The sequence below is a fragment of the Corvus hawaiiensis genome, chromosome 5 (genome assembly GCF_020740725.1).
Source record: "Corvus hawaiiensis isolate bCorHaw1 chromosome 5, bCorHaw1.pri.cur, whole genome shotgun sequence".
NCBI lineage: Eukaryota > Metazoa > Chordata > Aves > Passeriformes > Corvidae > Corvus > Corvus hawaiiensis.
The window spans coordinates 51,787,631-51,811,417 of NC_063217.1; positions in this window are offsets into that span (position 1 = coordinate 51,787,631).

A 23,787-nucleotide genomic window follows, 5' to 3' on the forward strand; every position below is an offset into this window, starting at 1 on the left:
TAAGAAGATGTTTTAATAATTCAAGAACTCAGTTATTCAGGGAAGCTTGATCTATTTGACTACTAACGCACTGATGACAAGGGTGTCTATACTTCTCTTTTTCATTTCCTGCTTTTTACCACTGCCTTAAGAAGCCCATATATGACTTAGGTCAAAATGATACTGTGAATTTGAAAATTACTGTTCTGATCACAATTTCTTTCCTACTGTCAGAGATAAGTTTGGTTTCTATGACAATTAACTCACAAAAATGAACAACCAATTTTACCTGGTTAATATTCCTAATTGTTACTGCACGTACAGCCAGAGGTTACTGTTCCAAATCGGGCAGGGCAGGGAGGCGGAATTAAAAAATGTATAGTTGCAAATACTTAAATGACATATACAGGAGCTCACCTCAGTGAATGCACCACCCTGCTACTAAAGCAACCACCAAATTTCTCAAGAAAAAGTGACCTAAAATTCTATATTTATGGCAGTCATAATTTGGATATATATTTATAAACTGTCCCAAATCAGAAACTCCAGACATAAGAATACTTCTATGACATTATTTTGATTGCTTAGTTCAGAAAACAATGACATTAACTATTCAGACTTCTCCAACGCATTCAATATTATTCTTGTAAATGGCTTAATTTTGTGGAAAATCTGAGAAAAATAATGACTAGGAATGGAATGTTTTTTCTGCCATGTGGAAACAGATTTCTCTCAAGAAAATGTCTCCAACAGATATTAATTGTGACAAATGACATTGGGATAAAAAAAAATAAAGTGAGATGTTTAAATTTGAATTAGTAACTATTGTGGTCTATAAGAAAAATACTGGATATTCACGTTCAGTTCTACTTTTATGTTGTTATCAGATGTCAACATTTTGAAGTGAAAATAATTTTCACAGGATTGAGGTATTTGGCCAACTTCCTATTCACTAAGCATAAATCTGTTAAAAGCCTATCTTGAAGAACAGCCATAAATTTTAGACCGCTTGGAAAATCTCCCCTCTGTTAATTAACAACACTGAAGCTCTTAGCTAGACTTTCCCACAGCAAAGCAGATCTACCTTTAACATTCAATGGCACCAACTGTGATGCAAAGTAATTTTGGTAGTGTCTTCCACACTTTCACTCGGTGTTGGTATATGGCATTATTGTATGTAAAAGCAAAATATTACACTAAATATACCACGGCTTGTAGGGTAGAGCAAGATTAAAAATTCCTTAGGTTTTCAAGTGAGAAAAAGAACTATTTCAGTTTTAGCTAATGTGGTCCACTACTGCTATAAGTCTGTATATCTAAAATAGAACATATATTAAAAAAGATATTTATGATCTCTTATCCGTCTATTGAGAAGGTTAATTGTCCTTTAAAATTATTCTATTCATTTATTAAAATTAAACATTAATATCACTATTAACATTGGTGCCTTTTCTTTTAATGTGTCCAATATTAGCTCCTGAGGAACAGATTCATGCATCTTTCTCTGGATATAGACACTTCTGTCTGGCAAAATTGTATTCTGATGTAAAGGACAGGTGATAGTAACATTGCCTCATAAACTTTTGCTTCAAAATCAGCGAAAACAGTAACTAGAGGAAAGATTTCTAAAAGTATTTCCAATATTTTCCTCTTTTTTCCAACATTATTTTTAGTGTGGACATTAAAACTAGTTATTCCATTGTAGTGTGGATCTCAGCAGCAGTGCAAATTATTGACCCTAGTACAAGAATTCAAGAATCATATAACCTAATTTTTAGTCAATGAATTTCTCAGATGTTCTGTATTACTTTTTCATCCACTGGGGTGCCCAAGACATTTAAAATGAAAATATGAATTGCAATCTTCAGATACATTTATGATCCTGATTTTTTAAGATATTGGTTCATACTGTAGAGGGAGCTGTCTGAAACCAGATTACTCTGTAGAACTCATTCTTCTAATTAGCATGCACCCCAACACTTACAAGCATAAGTTTTATGGCTTTTCATTTATTACAGTATGGACTAAGCCACTTAGCCTAGTTCTCATTTTAACCTGGATCAAACTTGGATTAATGTAGTTCTCTGAAATACTTTCTGTCTTCTCGCTACTTCTGGCAACACACAGGCTACCAAACCTTGTATATATTGAAAATACTGGAGTTTCCTAATGAGTTTAAAAAAACTTCTCAAACCAAACAACAACACTGTCTCCCCTGAAAAAATACCCAAAACAACCACAAAGTCAGACTTATGAGAGGAAAAATAAAGTTACATAGGAAGAAGTGAGGAAAAACTGATTAAAAAAAGGAATTTTAACCTTTGAATCACTGAGGAGAATTGTGATATGTGACTGTGAATCAGTATATAAAAAAAGGATATGTTAATCAAGGGCCAACCAATTGACTTGGAACTTTCAATGTACTACTTGCAATAATAGACCGAATAAAAGAGTTTCAGAAGAGAATATTAAAACATATCTTTAAATATAAATTAAGGTAATATTTTCATTGACTATTCATGGCTTCAGAAGCCCAGAAGAAATTTTCCCTGTGGTTATTATGACCTCATATACAAACAAATTTATGATAGAAACATTAAAAAAAAAAGGGCTTAACTGTCCAAATTAACAATAGGGGAAATGTGATTTGGAATCAAGTGTAACTAATGAGATATCTTATTTAATTGTTAGTCTTAAAATCTAATTTAAGACTATTTTCTTTATTCTCTGAAATTTATCTGTAATTAGAGCATGAAAAGGAGGGGCTGTGGACTCAGTGATCCTTGTGGGGCCCTTACAACTCAGAATATTCTGTGATTTTGTGATTCTGTGAAAAAATAAGTCAAAATTCCTGCACATGACATATGCTGGCAGGGTATGACATCTTGTTTAATATATATTTAATATATGTTAATATATGTTAGGAAAGCAGAGTTAGCAGTAATGAAGGAACAAGGACAACACAGATGTGGAGAAACTGGATAAGTGTAAATATAAAAAATATGAAGCTATGAAGGAAAAGGAGCCATGTCAGGTGAAGGATGAGGAATAAAGATAGATAAACTACTAGATAAAGTAATAATAATTGTTGAAGCAATTATCTTCAGTAAAATAAGTCTACAGCAAATACAGTGCAGTTATTTGGGGTAAAATAGTCATTAAGGATGTAGGCACGTGAAGCTGCACACCTCTGTATGTACCTAAACAGATACATAAACATACCAAGGAATGAGCAATTCCAATTTGATAGTCTGGTTCCTTTTGAATACTACTGCCACATCTATAAAGGCTCATTCATCACCAAGGAAGCTCTGCCTCACTACTCAGACTGCTTCTGCAATGTTCCCTCCAAGGCTATACACAGAGCAGCCCACTGCTGAAGGTTTCAAAGTCTGGGAACTGGACACAAACACTGAGAAGCCTTCAGAAATACTTACAGAACTGAAAACAGTGAAACAGTCTGTTCATGGCAGTAGTGTTTGAAAATACACAACATATTTGTTGAATAAACTCAGATTCCTGTATCATTTAAATCCACAGGTTTGACTGCACAGCATGATAGGTTTGTATGCATTCCTTTGGAATCAATACATTAAAATGCCTGATTTGAAACAATGTCTGAATTCAGTGTCCCACAACCTGGAGTGAATATTTGGCCCTAGCAATTCCCTAGGAGCTGTCTGCAGTAAATTGACTGCATGAGTAGGACCAAGCTAGCACACTGATGTAAAGAGTCAGACCCTGCGGCTCAAGACACACTTCATATTTCAAGCTTTACAAAGCCAAAGCAAGCAGAGGAAGGAGTGCTTCTGGAAGTTTCTTATTGCCTCAGAGAAAGTATTATGCTGGTCTCTGTCCTGCTACTGTACCACTTAACTCTGTGCCCTTGAGCACAGCTCTTATGTTGGCTCTGTTTTTTATGTCCCACATACCCAATCAGTGCTGGGGCCTGTGTACAGCCAAGGCATTCTCATCCAGTGCGAGTGGCCTCTGCTGCTGCTGCTTCGGAGTGCAAGGGAGTGGAAGCCCTTGCCATGGTCCTCAGCTGTCTCTGTGGACAGAAAGGTTTGAGGCACAAGGCATTTACAGGAACAGCTCTGTCCCTGTCTGAAAAATACTCTCAAAGGTATAATGTATTGCAGCAAAGAACAGGTAATTACTCTCTGAAACACACTGGAGAGGTAATTCTTATCTCTGCATGTATTTCCTCTGCACTTATTTCCTCTGCCTCAACAGAAACACTGTGAAAATAAGAGCTTTTATATGTAAAGAGGTCAGGTCTCAGGCACTGACTGCCCCTAGAGCTATTGCCTTATGTGGAAGACTTTCAACAGCCAGATAGACACACTTAAGAGTTGTTTACTAAGAAGCTAAATCAACATAGTTAATTAAAAAAATAATAATAATAAAAATTACAACTGTTGGGACAGTTTTGATTTGAAGACTTTTCTATCATTTAGTGTTTGAGATGTAATTTTTTGCACACCAAAATTGTAACTTTTTGTTATCACCAAAAGAAAGATAAACTTTTTAAAATACTTATCTAAAGAAGCATATATTTCAATATAGATGTTCCACTAATTCAATAGCATTGATTTCAAAAAAAGGACTAAACCCTAAAGGAAAACTTTAAGCCACTTCACTACTTTCAAAACCCAAAAGAAATAAATGCAATATTATGCAAACTTCAAGAACTAAAGAACAACGCCATGACATATCCTATAACATTAACTGTTAATGATGTTATGTAAAAGATACTTACATGAGGTTAAATATCTCCACTATTTCATAATAGGGAATTCTGAGATGGGCTAATGGCTTACTTGAGGCAAAGGGATGTCAATGTCAGAAGCACAATTAAAATTTTTTCACAGGTTTACAGATCCTACTCCTACACTATTAGCTCATGCTTGTATCTAAGGTGTCAAGAGCAAAATGACATCCTACTGCCATTCATTAACATAAAAGCCTTCCAAAGTAGTGCAGTTGGTTTGTAATGTCATCTATGTATCAAAGTGACCTAAATCACACTCTAGTGCTCAGTTTCTACAGAGAACTGTTAAACTTACCAAGAATGAAGGCTTAAACCTTTGCTGCTGCTTGACTAAGAATAAAACGTCATGTAAAGAATTAAATCAAAGATCTATTTATATCCTGAAATAGAAACCATAATTTACCACTTCAAAATATTGTAGGGAGCATACACTAAGACAGCAGAATTCGTCACACAACTGCCAAAGTAACTGAAAAGCACCTTCCCCCAAAATGATGCACATAAAGAACATCCATGCATAACAGCAGGATCTAAACACTAAAGAATAATAATGTTGTAGACTTGGGAAAAAAAAATGCATGCTACAGTCTTGTTTTCTGAAGTGTCAAATATGCATCTTGGAAAGATATCATGAGCATCTTTCCAATTTTTGAGAAGAAAAAGAAAATGAGTTCTTTAGATACCTGAAGGAATTCAGAAGTCTATACACTTAGTCCTGACACCAGTGCCAAGATGCACCTTGCTGAGCTTCAATTTCATGTCTGTGTCCAGACTGAGAAATGAACCGACGAGCTTTAACTTCTACAGATTACATTTATATGCCGTAAATAAGTAATGCAACATGCTCTTGATTGATTACAATTTGAAAAATTGCAATGTGAAAGTGACACTTTCTTCTACTATAATTTTCTGTGTCTGACGCTTGCCAAGTAAACTGACTACTATGCAAATAATAGAGCATCCTTTGTGTTTGCACTTCTATCTGTAGTGTATAACCCCTTAACAGCTATGCCATTCATAGCAAACAGCATATACAGAGGGGTGCTTATGTTTATGTATAAGCATGCACATATCCATGTGAATACATATGTATTTAACATATCTGTTCTCTAGTGATTTATCAGTTTCATAGACTTTTTCTTATGGTTCCAAGAAACATCAGAAAAGAGACATCTTCTGTCATTTCCTCTCAACTATCTTGCTCCTACATTCTATAAATAAGTAATATGGCATAGTTAGTTTAAAAATTGCAAAAGAAACTAGAAGACATAAAAAAAAGAAAAAGGCAAAAAAGAGAATTAATCAGGATTTTTTCTTAATTTACAAATCTATACATTAATACAATAAATAAAAACTAAACCCCATATATTTTTGGTATTAAACATTAAGGATAGAAGAGGTTGAAAAAATGCCACATGCTCAGAATTACCTATTAGCGTACATAATAATAGTGATATGAAAAGATTGGAACAAGCATATCTGTTTTGCTGTGTTTTCTCAGCTAAATTAAAAGAGAACATGCTCCATGTGGAAAATCTCATGTGATACAAAAAAATATTTTAAGTGGATCTGAGTGATGGTGAGGTTGGAAATGGAGTGCACATACAAATATAGCTTATTCAAAAGAAAATAACTCTGTTAGTATACTGATGATACATCTGTTTTCTTTGGCAATAATCTCTTTCCCCTTCTTCTTTATTCATTGAAAGGAACTGGCTTGCCATCAATTAAAAATAAATAGACCATTTGTTCCTACAGTATCTTAAGTGATATAGAGATTCTAAATCCTTTTCAAATCTCAGATAATGCATATACATTAACTTCCTATAATTAAGAAAAAAAAGGAAAATGAGCTATCAGTGCCCTTAACCCAATTAAATAAATGTCCTTTGTCTGTACCTTGTGTTAATTAGGATTTTGATTCACCTTTACATAAAACAGCTTTAATAGATAAAACCAGTTAAGCAAACTAAGAGATAACAGAAAATGTGTTTTTTCAAAAGAACGCTAACTGTGAAGAGTCCTTGTTATCTCAAGCATTATTTCTTTGGTGCATTCATTTTCTTCTCAGCTCTAATAAAATGAGACAAAGTCATACACTTGTTTTCACTTTTGTCTTTTTTCCTGGTACAGAGTTATAGCAGTCAGGACTGCAGAAAACCTGTTTGTGTAACTTAGAGGACCCCTTTGCAATGAAGAGATTTTGCACTCTTAGTACATAATTAATGAGCTGCTCATGTCCAGAGTCAATTAATCATGAAGTTCCTGAATTCTAAGACATTCCTGCAAACTTGAGTCAACTAGGTAACTAAGTTTAGTTAACTACCTATATCTCAAGGATTTTCCCTGTATTTTTTATGCATCTCTTTTCTGGTTTTAAATAATAGTAATAATAATAATAATAATAATAAAACAACAACAACAACAACAGTATTTTTTTTTTAATACCCACTGGGTTCTGTTTACCAGTTTCAGGAAGGCATGTTAGCTCAAAAATTTACTCTCTGAGTTTGCAGCTGCTAAACGGTATACATATCTAATTAAAATAACTCATAAAATAAATAGATCAAAATTAGCCGTGTCTTCTTGTAATCTTCCCTTGCAACCTTCTCAAATAAAAGCTCTTTGTTCTGTGACTACTTTTACATCCATGTAGAACTCTGAAGACATGATAATAATGTAAATCTGTTATTATCTAACTAGTTAGTTATTTCTGTTCACTACTGATTGGCCTGCAGAGTTTTTTGGCAGGATATTCAGACATCCCCATCTCCTCCTATACAGGTAAGAATCTTTCAAATAACTCCATCTCCACATGGTTCAAAAATAGTTAAGAAAGAAACCAATGATACCTTTGCCTTGCCCTCTAATGCTGACACCCTAACAGAATACCTTCAATTATCAGAAATTTAACACTGGAATGATCGCATTTGACCTGAATTCTGCATGTCATTTTGAAAAATATTAAACTAATTCTATCATTTTTCCATTAATACATTTCCAGAAAATTAGGACTAAACTGCTGTTGAGTCCAAAACTATAGATCAGTTTCGTTTGCTGCTGAGATGAGGACAGAGGTTATACCCAAACAGCATTTTGAAGGCTGCTACTCACTAAATTAGTTGCTTCAAATCTCGCGAAAAACAAACCAAAAAAAAAAAAAAAATCCTGAACAACCAGCCAACCAACCAACCCAACCAAGAGATAAGATTAAAAAAACATAGGAGACCTTTCTCAGCTGAAACTCCTAGCTCAGAAAATTCAAACCTGCTCTTCATAGTCCCCTAACCCACTCTGCTCCCTCAGTCCATTTTGTTAAATCAATATACTAATAGTGAGAGAGGAAATATATCACACAACCTTCCAGCACATGGAAAGCAGTCTCAATAAGCACATTTGAATGTGAAAGAGCAGCAGAAGATGGTTCCCAACCCTTTAATATTTCCTGACTTACAATCTGACTTCTCTGTGCAGAAGGAAATGAAGTCTCACACACTTTTTCAGGAATTGGTCAAGATCACTGCGTTCTCTATATTTATTGCTACTTACTGCATTTTATTACACAAAAACTAAATTTCATGACTGTGAAATTAACATTGGAACAGTAGATATCTCAACATAAGTTAATCAAGTGACAAGGAGTGCTCTGGCAAAGAATAGACAAAATTACTTTTGCTCTCCAACCACAAAATAATGTGTCACTCAGAGCAATTTTGCTCTCTTATGAAAGCTTACATATTAGAAACATTTGTAGAATGTTGTTTCCTTTTTTTCTACAATGAAAGAAATACTTGAGCAAAGTAAAATTATGATGCTAAAAAAAAGGAAAATAATTCAAATTGCATCTCTTCCTGACATTGCAGTCACTGGGTATATCTTTACTACTACTGCAAAAGAGGAAAAAAACCATCAGCTTTCTGAATTGAGGGCTGTTATCAATCTCCTTGTTAGTTAATAGTCACCAGTTCCCTGAGGTCAAATTTATGAATATTTAATACTAAATAGAAGTGCTAATTGTGTTTGAGAACCACAGAATTGGACAAATATATTCTGCACAGCCATTATAGGAACATAAAACATTATTATAATTGTGGAGTTTTAAGTGCTTGAAGGGAGAAAAAGCATAAAAAGGGCCAATTAATTTTATCCAATGCAGGAAAAATACAAACAAGAATGGTGAGTGATTAGGGGAAAAAGCCCATCTTGTACACAAACTGTTTTCTTTGTATCATGTGCCCAGGAGAAAAGGGCTACTCTAGGACAGGAAGAGCTTTCATCATCCAGGCCTGGCAGCCACTTATTCTGGAAATGGTCCACAGCTTTTCTGAACCACCTAGGTGTCCAGCCCTTGTCAATAATGATAAAAAGCCATTGAATCATTTCTCGCCCTCTTTATGCTGATGGGAAAATGCATGAGTGAGACGCTTACAACAGAATGACAACTATTTATAAATACCAAAGCACTGATTTTTGACATCATTGCAGATTTACTTCAAAGTAACTGGAAAAATGTCATTCTGCACATAGTTTAATTTTGTAATTGTGAAAACTGTTGGGGTCCCTCCCCTGCCGTGTAGCCCTGGGAGAGGGGCCCTGAGGGCACAGACACGGGGCTTCCCTGTCCCTGCTCAGCCTCGTTCCCATTGGTTGGTTTGTGTTCCCTGCGCGGGCAGAAGGACCCTTGGTCCCGTGACTGGAACAGTTCCTCGGCAGAGCTCCGGCCATGCGGCTGGAGAAATAAACATCTCTGAAACAGCTATCAAGAATCTGTCTGTCCGTATATATTTCCTTTCCACGGGACTCCTGGTTTGATATATGCGTGTTGCAGGATCCCCACCGCAACAAATGGTGGAGATTTGTGAGCAGAACGATCCCCGATCCCTAAGCGACTGATTTGTGTGAGTAAACCCTGGAAACTTTGGATTCCTCTTCTTGGTTTTGCTTTGCTATTCCATATCTAAACTATGGAGGAACCGTGGGAAGACTCTTGGCTCTCAGAGCCGCATATGGACATTTATCTTAAACTTAAAATGATTCTTGAACAACGATTTGTAAATTTTAGCTTGATTCAAGCTCAAAAAGAACTGAAACACTTCCTGGCATGGTTGTTTAAGAACTTTTTCTATGTTTCTTGGGATTTAATTATTACCAAGGGCTTTTGGAAAACCGTTTGGACACAGTTAATACTGGAGTCAAAATATATGCCGATGGAAGAATATTTTCGTGAATATTATTTAGTTACCGAGACTGTTGAGCAATGTCAGCTGTGTCCTGGTGAAGGGAAGCGTGGCGCAGGGACCGTGCGGCCCAGGCCACGTGCACCGAGCGCTCTGAGAGCAGCAGCGAGGCAGTTCCCGTGCGCGGGCGGAGCCACGCGAGCCGCAGTGTCGGTGGCGGAGCGAGGCGCGGCGGGACCCGGCGGTGCCCGCCCGGTCCTGTGCAGCGCGTGGTGGAGCGAGCCCCGTGAACGCCCGACCGAGAGGGGCGGCGCGCGGGCGGCGGCTGGCGGCGGTGGCGGTGGAGCGGAGCCGTGCCCAGCCGAGACGCGCGCTGGAGCAGGGCGCGGGGGAGTCATCGCTCGGGGGCCCGGCCGAGACGTGGGTGCAGCGCCCGGCATCGGCAGCGAAGCTGCGACCAGAGGAGGCGACGCACGGAGAACTGAGCGGCGTGGCCCGGCCCGGCCCGCGCAGCCCCGAACGCGACCCCGGGAAGAGCGCGCAGGCACGAGCAGCCCCGACAATTCCAACACGGGAGCGACCGAAAGAGAGAACAAAGACGCAGCGAGACAGAAAACAGCAGACACTCGGAAAAAGGAAAAAATCATAGTAACTAAGATCTTAGGGATAGTAAAATGGTATAATGTTAAGCAAAATTATGGTTTTATAACAAGGTGTGACAACCAGCAAGACATATTCGTGCATAGAACTGCTATTAAAAAGAATAACCCTGAAAAATGCATCCCAAGCTTGGGAGATGGAGAGGTGGTGGAATTTAATATTGTACTAGGGAGAAAAGGGTTACAAGCATCGCAGGTCACTGGGCCTGATGGTGTTCCTGTAAAAGGCAGTATATATGCAAAAAATCGTAGTCATGTTAGACAGTATCTCCATTGTAAGCCCCCCCTACAGTTTCCCTTTCCTAATCCCACCTTTCCCTTTTACCCTATGTCCTATTACCCCCAGTGTATTCCCAATCCGTTTTTTCATCCATGGTTTCCCTCACAAAACCATGCTTTTGCCAATTGTTTCCCCAAAAATCCCTTTCCAATGCCGAGTGGGGGATGAAAAGGGGGAGGGAAGAAGTTAAACCCTCTCCTGCCTCAGTTTCCCCACAAAGCATGCTCAGAGAATTCTGTCTCCCTTCTGTCAGCCCTAAGATGTTCCAGAGAATCTGTTTGGACATTTAAAGACTCAGGAGGGTGGCTTGTTTTGTTTTGAAACTGTTCTTGTTATGTTTATCCAGTTGTTTTCATTCTCCTTTTATTAAAATAAAACGGGTGAGGTGTTGGAGTCCCTCCCCTGCCGTGTAGCCCTGGCAGAGGGGCCCTGAGGGCACAGACACGGGGCTTCCCTGTCCCTGCTCAGCCTCGTTCCCATTGGTTGGTTTGTGTTCCCTGCGCGGGCAGAAGGACCCTTGGTCCCGTGACTGGAACAGTTCCTCGGCAGAGCCCCGGCCATGCGGCTGGAGAAATAAACATCTCTGAAACAGCTATCAAGAATCTGTCTGTCCGTATATATTTCCTTTCCACGGGACTCCTGGTTTGATATATGCGTGTTGCAGTATCCCCACTGCAACAGAAAACGATTCATAATTTTCTGCTTTATGCTAGAGAATGATTTCAGAAATGCTTTGGCCTTAAATTGATCATTTTTATTTATGTTGAAATTTCAAAATCAGCTCAGTTAATTATTCTTTATTATCACTTATTTATATTTTGCCCACACAATAATGATGGCAGAATTACTAATAAAATTCTTTTCATGTATTCTGTAATAGTATTATATATATTAATATTTATAAGACAAAAAGCACACAAGCATGTGCATATAATACAAGTCTGTCAAGAACCATGTCAAATAGTAAGATTGAGTACTGTTGTGATTTAAGATAATTTGGGCGTGACATCAGTGGATATTAACTTTTAGAACTTTTCAGTTAGAAGTTTATTTACTTATGGTATTAAAAATAATTATACTGTCTTCAGTCATGCAGGTTTGCAAACAAAACATTGGCTGAAGTCATCATTGTATTTGAGTGCTTTATTGAGTGCTTTAGCTGAATTTACGTGACTTCAACTCTGAAGATGTCAGACTGATTTAGAGGAGTTTAGCCATGTTCTGCTCTCAGATAAGCACCCTTCCTTCTGCTAATGGAAATCTATAACTGAATTGCTGTGTGCTCCTACAGCTGAAGAAACTTTGGGATCCCCTATTGTAATATGCAACATTTTACATAGATCTGGAAACTTGAGCACCTATGCCATTAACTCAGAAAATGAAAACAGAAACCAGAAACATTCTGACTGCAAGCACACTGAGACAAACACTGCAGCTAACACATTAGTCCATAAAAATGATTGAATTTAGAAACAAGTGATATTTAATACTTTACATTTGAACCTGTTTTTCAAAACTCCTAGTTTCTCACATTAAAACTGTCCTTTTACAATATTTTCTGTAAGTTTAAGCTTTACAGAAAAAAAATACTTTTTTTCATATCTTTAAAGAAAACTATTTCACAAGCTCTACATAAAACATACATTTTTAGTAGCCATATTTGATTAAAAAAGAGAAAATGGATCTATTCCACATAAATTTTCTCAAAAAGGGTTACTTATATTTTTAATTCACTCTCTCTGATTTTAATTGAATACCCACATTCTATTATGTAAATTTATGAAACTTACTCTTAAAAACAAAAAATTCACTGAACATGGAGAAAAAATTACTTTTAATATAACGAAGTAGCAGAATGGAACCTCGCACTAAAATGGACAAAGCAATGAATTAAATCTGGCCCTTATAAGAAATACCATGACAAAATACTGGCCACATAGATTAGAGCACCTTGGACACACTGAAAAGTTGAATAAATAAATAGATAAATTTGAGGTAGTTAGGCAATGTTATATTTTTCTCATTTATTCCATCTTAGTTGCTGCAAGACAACTTCACCTTTGAATCACCTGGCAAAGCCATTAATTGCTCATGCAGTCAGCACTCAATGTCTTGCACTGAATTGAAAAAAACAGGTACATGTCATGAAAAATAATAACTCAAAATGGCAAAACCATTTGAAACCACAGTCCATATAAACAAGACCACTGGGCAAATACTAATACCAGCAAGAATAGTTAACTCTATATGTAATTGTAGTGAACATCAGAAAGAAATAAAGGAGTACCTAAATTCTTTGTTCATGATTGATTGGAAATGCCAAGTTATTAAAACAGTAATTCCAGGGCAAATGTAGTTTATTGAGGGGATTACCTTTCTTTTGTACTTTTATTCTTCATCATGAGTGACAAGAGTACCAATACCATCTCCCCAGGCTTGAATAAGATGAAGACATTAGTCTTTAATCTTTTTTAAAGGTTATCTACAGAGATGAATAAAGCTTTTATGTAGAGATAATCATAACCTGCTATGGCTGTACAGGTGCAATCAACTGTGAAGGGATGTCCCAAAGTGGGGCAAAGCAGCTACAGAGTTTCTCTGAGTTAAATGGTTCTGCTGAAGGAGGCAAACTACATTGTTTTTATATCTTCACTGACTTATGGACAAGTTACTGCTGCTTTTATAAATTGTTTGAAAGCATGTCTCACAACATGGTATTTGGCTATTGCTGTGACTAAATCATCACAAGCTCCTCTTCCAGCGACTTGACCATAACAATACTACTGTAGAAACTAGATCTGCAATAAATGTTCAAACAGATGTCATTAGAGACTATTCTTAATGAATTACTTAAATGCAAATGCATGGTTCCTTCCTTGTTTAGAAAGTGAAGAGGTCACATGGAGATACGTAATAAGATAATCAAACTAAATACCTGTGAAGATTAACACAGAAATCTTGAATTTTAACCTTGAAGAAAAGCACAAAACTCTCAGGTGCTGTTTATGGAGGGAAACTAGAGCACAGTGAGATTGTGCAGAGTAGATTACTGCACTTGAAGTGTTTCATAAACTGCATTTCCCTAGCATAAAACCCAAAGACTGGTTCAATAGGGACTGCATGGGAGGGAGCAAGCAATGAGCAGTAAATTCTCATGTAGTCCTTGCAACATAATCACAGCAAATCCTTCAACTGTTCCTTTTTGAAAAGTTCCTTAAAACTTACTATGTCTGAAAAAATTCTTCCTAAGTAGAAATGGGTATAGTAGCCCATGACATATATGAAAAGTGTGCTCTAGAAATTTTCAGATTACTCCATGAGACAGAATGTAATTTTCTAAGATGTGCTATAGGATGTTTATCATATCCACAAGGGCTTTTTTTCCCAAGAAATGATTACATTTTAAAAATTATGCTTTCAGCAGCAAGAATGGCCAAAAAAAAGGCCCCATTAGTATAAGTGGGAACTGCATGACTGATTCTGAACACACAGCAGCTTGCTCATGGGAGATGTTGATCTACAACAACCTTTATATCTGTTCAGAAGAGCTCTTCTGTAAAGACACAATATCCACTGAAAAGATATAACTCCTTCTTTCATAGCTGCAAATGCTGCAGAACAGCTGGGACCAATATCACTGGTAAGTTATGCAGAATGTTTAAACTAATATCAAATTAACTCAGAAGTTCCTACACAGGCACCTATGAAAGTAAAATAGAAATTAAAAAAAAACTGAAAAAGCAGGTAAAACTAGCAAAGAAAGAAATATTATAGAATTCTAAAACTGAGCTAATATGAAGAAAATGCCCAGGAAATAGAAAATTGAAACAATTTGTTGGCGGCATCTTTATGTGGAAGTACAGTGTGCACTTGTCATGTGGATGCATGAGCTACACGTACCATAGAGCACTAGACTTGGCACCATTCTACAGGACTACAGAGATACAGCTCTGTTTGGTTCAGCAGTTGCAAATCATCTATTACATAATTTCATAGTTTACTGCCATTTAGAAGAGCTAAAAAACCCTGCCACACTGAGAATGTTTTTGAAACAACTTGCAACTTTTTTTTTTGTCTCATTCTATCTACCATGTGCATAGCAGACCCAGCTCAGCTTTTTGGGCTTTGTACAGTAACACGATTGTGACTTGTGCCAGTATTATCAAAATATTTGCTTTAATTGACTCTTCTACTGCAGTTTAATTCATCTTTTGTTATCTTAGGGAATTAGTGATAACTTGAGGTAGAAGAACAGCCATCTACTAAAATATTTCCTATTTATCATGTATGACAGAAGCTGAGAAAATTCTGTGGGGAAAAACGAGGAAGAATTGCTTGTTTAATTGCTGGATCATAACTAGCAAAATCTGAATAGAATATTAGTTTAACATATCAGTACAAACACTTTTAATGGGCCTTGAGGGGAGAAAAAAAGAACACTGGAAAAGCTGTCATTTAATGCATAAAGCAGGTATAGAGCTGACAATAAAGCTATTCACATTCAGATAAGGAGTTCACTGCAGTGGTATTTCTGTATTACAGAGATACTGAAGAAGAGATTCAAACCCAGATTTTACTGTTAATGTCCTCTTTTTCAGCCTGATGCTTTATTTTCATCTTCAGTAAGGAAAACGGATGATTTTTAAAGGAAGACTTTTGGGAAGCAGAGGTAAATTTTTTTTTTAAATAGCAGCAAATGAGGAAAAACTCCTAAATGCAACTCCCTCCCAACCCAAGCCATTCTATCATTTTATGCTTGTTTGCTGCAATTGTTATTGGAAGAAATAGTACAAATGGAGCTGCTGATTTCCTTAAAAGAAAAGAAGTGTTTCTCAGCAGGTGGTGGGAGGATAAAGTGACAGAATTTTATGGTCTATAAACTATCCTTAAAATAGCCAGAACACCTCTTAAAATTCCTCCTCTTTTAGGAATATCTCAAAAGTGTAAATATGGGTGAAATGGCTCTCTCATCATCAAGCCTTCCCAGTCATTTGTATTGGAGGAAAGGGCAGATACTGAGGCAGAGCCAAAAAAATAATAGCTCTTCTTATTTTTTGGATGAACAGTAAAAGTGATCAAAGTGTCTGGGTTTAATAAAAGAAAAAGTTCAATTGAGAAAAATAATAACCTTCTCCCTGCTCTAATAATTTAAAGCATCTGGGTAACCCTTAAATCTTTCTCCGGTTTGAAAAAGCTGAGTTTAGCATGAGGAATAAGTGTGCTATGGTCCCTCTTTTAACATCAGTTCAAAGCTGCACTTCAATAGAAACTAAACTATAATTTCAAAAATAATAAAAATGCACGTCTTCCTCCTTTCAGTTAGAAAAAATACCAAAATCCTCTTCAGTTGAAAAAAGATGGGACTGTCCTAGAAATGTCTGACTGTATGAATTTCCACATTTGATTTGGAAACATAAATTTGCATAACCTCTCTATCATACACACATATGTCTGGATTCAAAGGCATAGAGACCAGAAATTACTGTAAAAGAAAGAATTTTAAAAAATTAAAAACATTAGGATTTCAAGTATCAAATTTACTCCCATATGAGCATGATTAAAACTCATTTTCTCAAGCCTGCCCCTTCCTCTCTATTTTACAAGATCCTATGTCATTCACTGAACAGAGTCTTGTTTAAACAAATTAAAATACTTTTTATTTTTTAAGTAAAAAACTTTTTTTTGACTACAAACTGAAAAAAAAGAAATGAATGGAAGTGTGTTAGAATCCAGCACTATGTAAATGGTGAATTTTACCATTGCAGATTTATTACAGTTAGCTACCTTCTTTGTCACATTTCGCTCCTGGAGCCTGCTAATACGTCAAATGATTTTATCACATCATGTCATACAACATATCGATCTAGTAATACTTCCCTTTAGCTGGCCTAACATTAAATATTAGCCATATTTTAGTTAATATATTGCTTCAATCAGCACTGAAAATCACTTTTACAAGCTTAAAAGGAGCCCAGTGACTTTTCAAAAGTTTTTTTTCCCTATGGATGTTCTGCTTGAGATTATTGCTGTGGCACTGTACAAAAATCACATGAACTGAAAGGTTTTTCCATGCATTGTTCTCCTACCAGTTTTACAGATTTCTCTATTTATCCTGCCAGGGAAAAAGATTGGCCTTAAAATTCTACAGGGAAAGACTAGCATTCAGCTAGCCTACAATTCATCAAATGTTGATTGGTTACAGCGTAGATACTTATATGTTTGTGACAGAAGAAACTTCAGACTTTTAGAAAAATTGAATTATAATATCATTCTTATGTTTTTGACAGAATTACTATGTATGAATATAGTTTTATTATTCAACAGATACTTATACCCTAATAAATGTTACCTGAATTGGTTTAGGTAATAAATGGATATTTCAGCATTAAAAAGGGAAAGCTGTTAAGAGTGCTGTAAAAGACGCTGTTGCTAATTACGCTTGTGAGACAGACCACTATAGGGAAAAAGTGGATACATCACTTCAAAGAAGTCATCAGTGCAGTTCAATATATTACACTGAAAATAGGCAGCAATTTGGAGGAAAGTTAAAAATTTTCTGAAAGTTCCACTTCTCACAGTAATTTTAGTCCCTGTCACTTTGTACCCAAAATCACTGCACATACCAAAGTAATGGTATGTTCCTTCCTTATTTTAATCAGTTGGTAACATCAAAATTGTCCTTATGTTTGACATAATGGCCTTGTCATGAAAAAAACATAACTGCTTCTTAGAAAAGGGTCTCAAATCCAGACATATTATCCTCCAAGGGTGCATATTCACCATTAGAGTAACACATTTTTAAGGAAATCTGTATCCCATGTAGCTAACACAGAAACCTAATTTTCCCATAGAAGTAGAAGCACACTGTGCAGATTTTAACGATATTTTTTCCTGAACCCAAACATTAGCACACAGACATAGCAAAACTTTTTTATACTTTTTTTTTGGTGTGTGCGTGTCTGTGTGTGTGTGTGTCTGTGTACAGGTGCCCTCTGAAAACATTACAGAAACTGCCACCAAGAGGTCAGTAGCTCTACACTGGCATGTTTGCAGCTCACAGTGCAAGGTGCCAACGCTGACATGTGGGTTTCTCATCAGTTTGTTACGAGACCTGGCTGTGTGAGCCCAAACCTGAAACTGGCTGTGTCTTGTTGCGATGTGCACTTTAACTGCAAGACAACAGCAAAGGCTTTGCCAACGTGGGCATGGCTTGGAAGTGGAGGCCCCAGCACAGTGGTCAGTTATGGGTCATTGAAGAAGGCCATCCTTGAGAGCTGGGGCAGGACTGGGGTTGGTTAAAGAAGCAGTAGCTCAGCAAGGGAAATAACAGTTGAGAAAAAGCAAAAAAGAACTGCCCTGACAAAGTAACATCCCTGAAAACACCTCACCCAGGGACACAGGCCAAGAGCTGCAAACTGCAATGAAACTCAGCTGTCTTTCAAATGGCCACATCTTAGATGTTGGGGGAGAAAAAGCAGATGCCTGATTTGAAAGGAGATTTCTGATCATCTGAGCAGAAGCTCTGAAAACTGACTGCCTTGGTAGTTACAATCAGGAAGGACCATTGTTGTCAGAGCTAATCAAGTATTTCTGTGGTATCATATACTAATTTAGGTCCATTTTCCAAATGCTCCTGTCACAGTGATCTCTAATTCATTCTCCTTTATCTTCTCTTTCTTCTTCTACCTCCCCCTATTCTTCCTCCTCTTCCCCCTCTTCTTCTTCCTCTTCTTCTACTTCTACTTCCTCTTGTTCTTTGGGGAGATGGTGGGGAGCTGAGATATTGCTGAGAACTACCTATCAGAGTATTTTTTTCTTGAATAAGCAATCTTAAGTACAGATCCAATGATACTCAAGAACATTTAGAAAATTGCCAGCACTGAGCATTTTTCTACTATGACCAGATTTACATTATACCCATGATCGCACTGGTGACTTCATTCTGCTACATCCTCCTGGTACTTCTTAAACTATTTTTTTTAGTCCTATTATAAATAATCAAAGATTAGCTCATTTAATGTCTTTTCCAAGTCATTATTGCAAAGAGTGCTTTAAACCAGGGTAGTTCTCCTTGAATATCCAAACATCTCACTACATTATACACTTTACAAAATTGAAGAATTATTCAGGATCTTTGTTTTCCAGGTCTCATCCAGCTTTTGACCTGTGAGAGAACATTATCTCTCCCCTTAAGACTGACCATTTTTATGGCTTCTTGTGAAAGACTACAAAAAATTTTTTTAAAAAATTTAGACAAACACGTCTACATAACTCTTTCACTCACCATTTCACTGACATCCTTAAAGAATTACACTATATTAAATTAGAGGCCCATGTTTTCCCTTTATGGAGGCCAATATCGTTGTAAAATTAGGATCCATTAAGTATTTAATTTTATTTTTAATTGATACTTCAACTAAATTATATACTAAAGATCAGTGAATTCTATGATCTCATTTGCTCCTCTCACAAAGATAGGTAAAATATTTTCTCTTATGGAAGCTCATTGTAATGAATAGCTGAGTTTGAGAGTTTTTGATTGTTTGCTTGTGTGTTTGTTTTATAGGATTTCAACCTTCTTCACTATGTTCCTTCTGAGCTTTTTGGTATGTCCTGGGAACCTCTGATGTTTAACTATTAACAGTTTTTAAACTTGAAATCTAAAAACTCTGGTTTTGATACTTTAATCTGTAGTAGTGTCTCATCTTTAACAAATAAGAAACTGGTATCAATTTTCTCAAAAATAAACACAAATACTTAGAGAGGATGCATTTAATAGACATTCATTACCAAGTGGTGCTATTCTCTCTGATTGTGTAAAGACATTGCAATTTGCTGGAGAAAAAACAAAGTGACAGCATTTCCTTTTAATCTTTCCCAATTACTCGACAATAGGTCCTCAATTTCCTCTTACAAGGGTTTGACAGAAATGAAGACAAGCATAGTTGTGGGATTTCTCTTGGAAAACATTGGTAGCATACCTCTGAGGACTGCATGTGTTGTTAGAAAAACTGTAAAAATTGCATGTGTCACTAAATACTTGGATCATTGGGGAAAGAATGGTCAGTATTCAGTATTTTAACTGTGTGAGCAGATTCATTTTCTTAAACTATCTTTAAAAACTATTTTTTTTTTTCTCATGGAACTAGTGAAATTAGTTGGAAAGAGGAAAAGCAACTTTCATATTCCTATTGAAAGCAATTCATGAACCCAATTACTGGAGTGACAGAACATATCTACCTTTCAAAATATTTCTTGTCACATGCTGAATATTTCATAACATCCAGACCACCATATCCATACTTATTTCTAGATGGTCTAGGAATATTATGTCCTGTTAAAATTATATTAATTCCAACAATAATTATGCTACATATCATCAGGAAAAAAAATCATATTTTTCAGACTAGGAAAAGAAGAAAGTTTTAAACATGAAAAATTCTTGTTAAGGATTTGCATTTATCCTATCTAACTTGCAAATCATTTAATAATGAATGAACAATTCGTCACTTCTGCTGTCCTAAGTGTACTGGCACAGCAATCTCACCTATGAGCTTTATAGATTACTTTAATGACTACTGTGGAAATGACAGAGCTGAAAGGCTCTTTTGGAAATGTCATATCTGAAATACATTTAAAAAGCTTTTGCAGCATTGAGGAGCCAGAGATCTAACATCTGACTTTGCTAAAACAAAACACTACCATGAAACAAGTAATTTTGCAGTAAAATGGTGCAGATTATGGCAATGATAACAGCATATTTTAAAATGAAAAAAGTGTCTTTCTCTTTCCTTGGACATGCAGAAAGTGTTGCTAGAAGAGAAAGAGATTTATAAAGGCATTTAAAGTAAACATACACAAATGTGCTTCTTAGAAGAGAAAATGCGTTATTGTGATTTGCATTTCCATGCATTTTAATTTATGAGTATTTTTTACAATTTTAGTGCCTGTAATTAAAAATTATTCTGCTTCTTAAAGCAGGATTTTTGACTAAATAATTTTTTGCTATGTTATAGAGAATTCCTATCAGGTTATTATTAAAATTCCAGTAGACTTAAATTTTTTATAAATCAGAATTTAGAATACTGCAGGAAAAGTAGCACAGCTAAGATGAAGGGAAATCAGATGGAAGCAGATATTTGTAGATTTGTAGAAAAGAATCTGTCAACCCTTGCAGAGCAATGGAAAATCTCCTAACACTTACCAATTAAAAGGAAGTGGTAAAGAAGTTTTAAAGGAAGAGAAATCTTCTATGTATTAAAGATACATGCACAGAATCTCAGCTCCCATCTCTCTAAAGCCTTTCAGTCATACCTGGAGTGGAATGCAACTCTGTTTTTTGACAGGTGTTCCAGAGTTTCCTCTGCTGCTTTTCAAGATGTCAAAGATTCAGTTTTTAAATCTTCTACTCAAGCTCCTTTGTTTTGGTTCAAATTCCTTTCTTTAACAAGAAAACTGCAGTTGCACCTCAAATATTTTAAAATGCTACTTTCTTCTTAGAATAATTTTTTTTAAGTAACACTAATTTACCCTGTTTTTGCATTTAGTTTTAGTGAAGCAGAGAGACTTCTACATGTCTCTTAACTGCTTAAATGAAATATAGTTCATACTCAGACTATGTTAGGCAATATGGCCATAAAAAATTGTATCATAAGTGAACAAAATAAAAATCACTGAAATGTAACTAAAAGCTACACTTCTTTTCAGATGAGGAGACATTGAGCTCTTCTACAGCTCATTTGGACTGTGTCAGCAGGCAGGAAGGGGAGCCAGTCCATCAAGGGTTCTCTGGAGTTCTTGGGATATGAGGTGAGCTAAACAGCAAGGTTCAAATCCTATTTCTGTTTTGAAATCTTCCCCATCTTCCTGATAATTAAAATGCAAACTTTGGTTTTGTATCAGCTCAAGTTACCACAATAACTCGAGCAAGAACTTGTGTCAACAGCAGTCTGAGAGATCTGCTTTGCCGGAGAGTTACGAGTGAAAGAACAACCAAGTGCCCTGGCACATGTCCAGAAAAGCACTTACATGAATGTCTCAATCAAAACTCCTGAATCATCTCAACCAAGACCTTTATTTTTTTTTAAAGTTTTCTATTACTTTGTGCAGGTTCATAACACTGGGAAGGCTTTAATTTTAACTAGTCTTTATTGTCTCTTTACACTCTGAAAAAACCCAACACCACTAAACAAAAACTAAAAAATTCTCTGTGACCTGATAAATAAACCAGCGAATTACACTGTAAATGTGGATACAAGCATAAAAGAAAAATCATGTAGCTTCACAAGTTTTAAAATGAAAAGGATAAATTAATAAAATTGATTCCATTTTTAAATGCCATTTGCTTTATATACATCTACACTTCTGTTCCTTCAAGGACAGTTCCCTTGACAGTCACTTCAATATTCCCTGGTTAGTCAAATTCATTGTTTACATGACTGTTAAATTTTACTTGCATTTGATTTGTAACCATTTAGTTGTGTACTTATGCTTCAAGTCACTTCATCCACCAATCGTTCCTAGAAATGGTGGCTACAAAGATAAATGTTACATGCTTCTGTTGAAATTACATAGAGTATTTTTAATAACTGCGTAAAGTTCTGAAAGGTAGCAGACCAAGAGTTTTTCACATCTTGAGTCTGCACAAATACAAGAACAGACAACCACAACAAAAGCAGTAGCATTCTGTTACCCCTCTGCATTTGTTTATATTGAATACATAGCACTTCAGAGGAAAATCAACAAAAAAAGCAAACTGACAGGACATAAATAGTAATTTGGATGTTATTCAAATGCACATTTTCACTAATTTCTTTATTCATTACTTGAAGAATTTCCTTTCTCCTTAATCTTTCAAACAACTCCTTTAACATGCCAATAAGTCAATTACAGAACAAAAAGTTCATACTACTTTTGTTATTCCATGAGTTTCATAAAATAAAGTACTTGCTAGACTGCCAATCACATAAAGTCCATTCAGCAAGTGGAAACTGATCCAAGCCACAAAAATCAGATGTCTGGCAACAAATGTTTTGGCTTGAGCCTACCTGAGGTTCGAGCAGAATTCAAACCCGTAATGGGCAATGAACCAAAACCACAAGGATTCAAAAGATCACAGAAATGTGCTATCCTGATTCAATGGTCCAAAGTATCTTCAAATGTACCCTTTGGATGAGTTTGGGCAGAGTCTGCCCAAACTATTCTCATCTATATGTAATACATACTGTTACTTAACATCATTTTAAACACTGCTTTTGCCGGGAGTCTATCTGTCCGTCTATCTTCAGAAATTCAGGTTTACATTTCGTGTATGGTCCTCAAGGAACCACTTGTTGGAGCCTGCTTCTCTGGGCTACTGAGTAGGGATCTGGTTGTGCTATCAAATGAAGCAAGCAAAGACAAAGAATTTTCTTGTATGTACTCTCAAACACCACCTCTACTGAGCTAGTTGTAAGAAATAACAGATAAATGACAGATACAACAACTCACAAGTGGGTAGTAATATTTCCTGGGCTTCTTTGAAGTGTATGACAGGCTTTTAAAGGAAATGATTGTCAAAGAGGGAAGGGTATATTCCCTTTCAGCTGAGTAGCAGTTCATAGCACCTCAGTGCCTCTTACTGAAGCATCCATTCAACACCTTCTGGAAATTCTGGGCATGCTGGAGAAGAATGCCATTTAGAATAATAAATATTTGAAGCAATTGTATTAAATACCTTGGCAAAAAAAAAGTGTTTCTCTGTTCTTATGGGTAAAAAATATTTGTACTTTTCATTTTAAAGAGCTAATTTCAAAAGTGACTACTTGAAATGCTGAAATATCTCTTTATATGAGTATGACTAAGACATTTCAAACCTATCAGTGTGAGAAAAATTGCTGGATGTCTGTCTACGTCCCAAGTACACTGCCTTTCCAATAT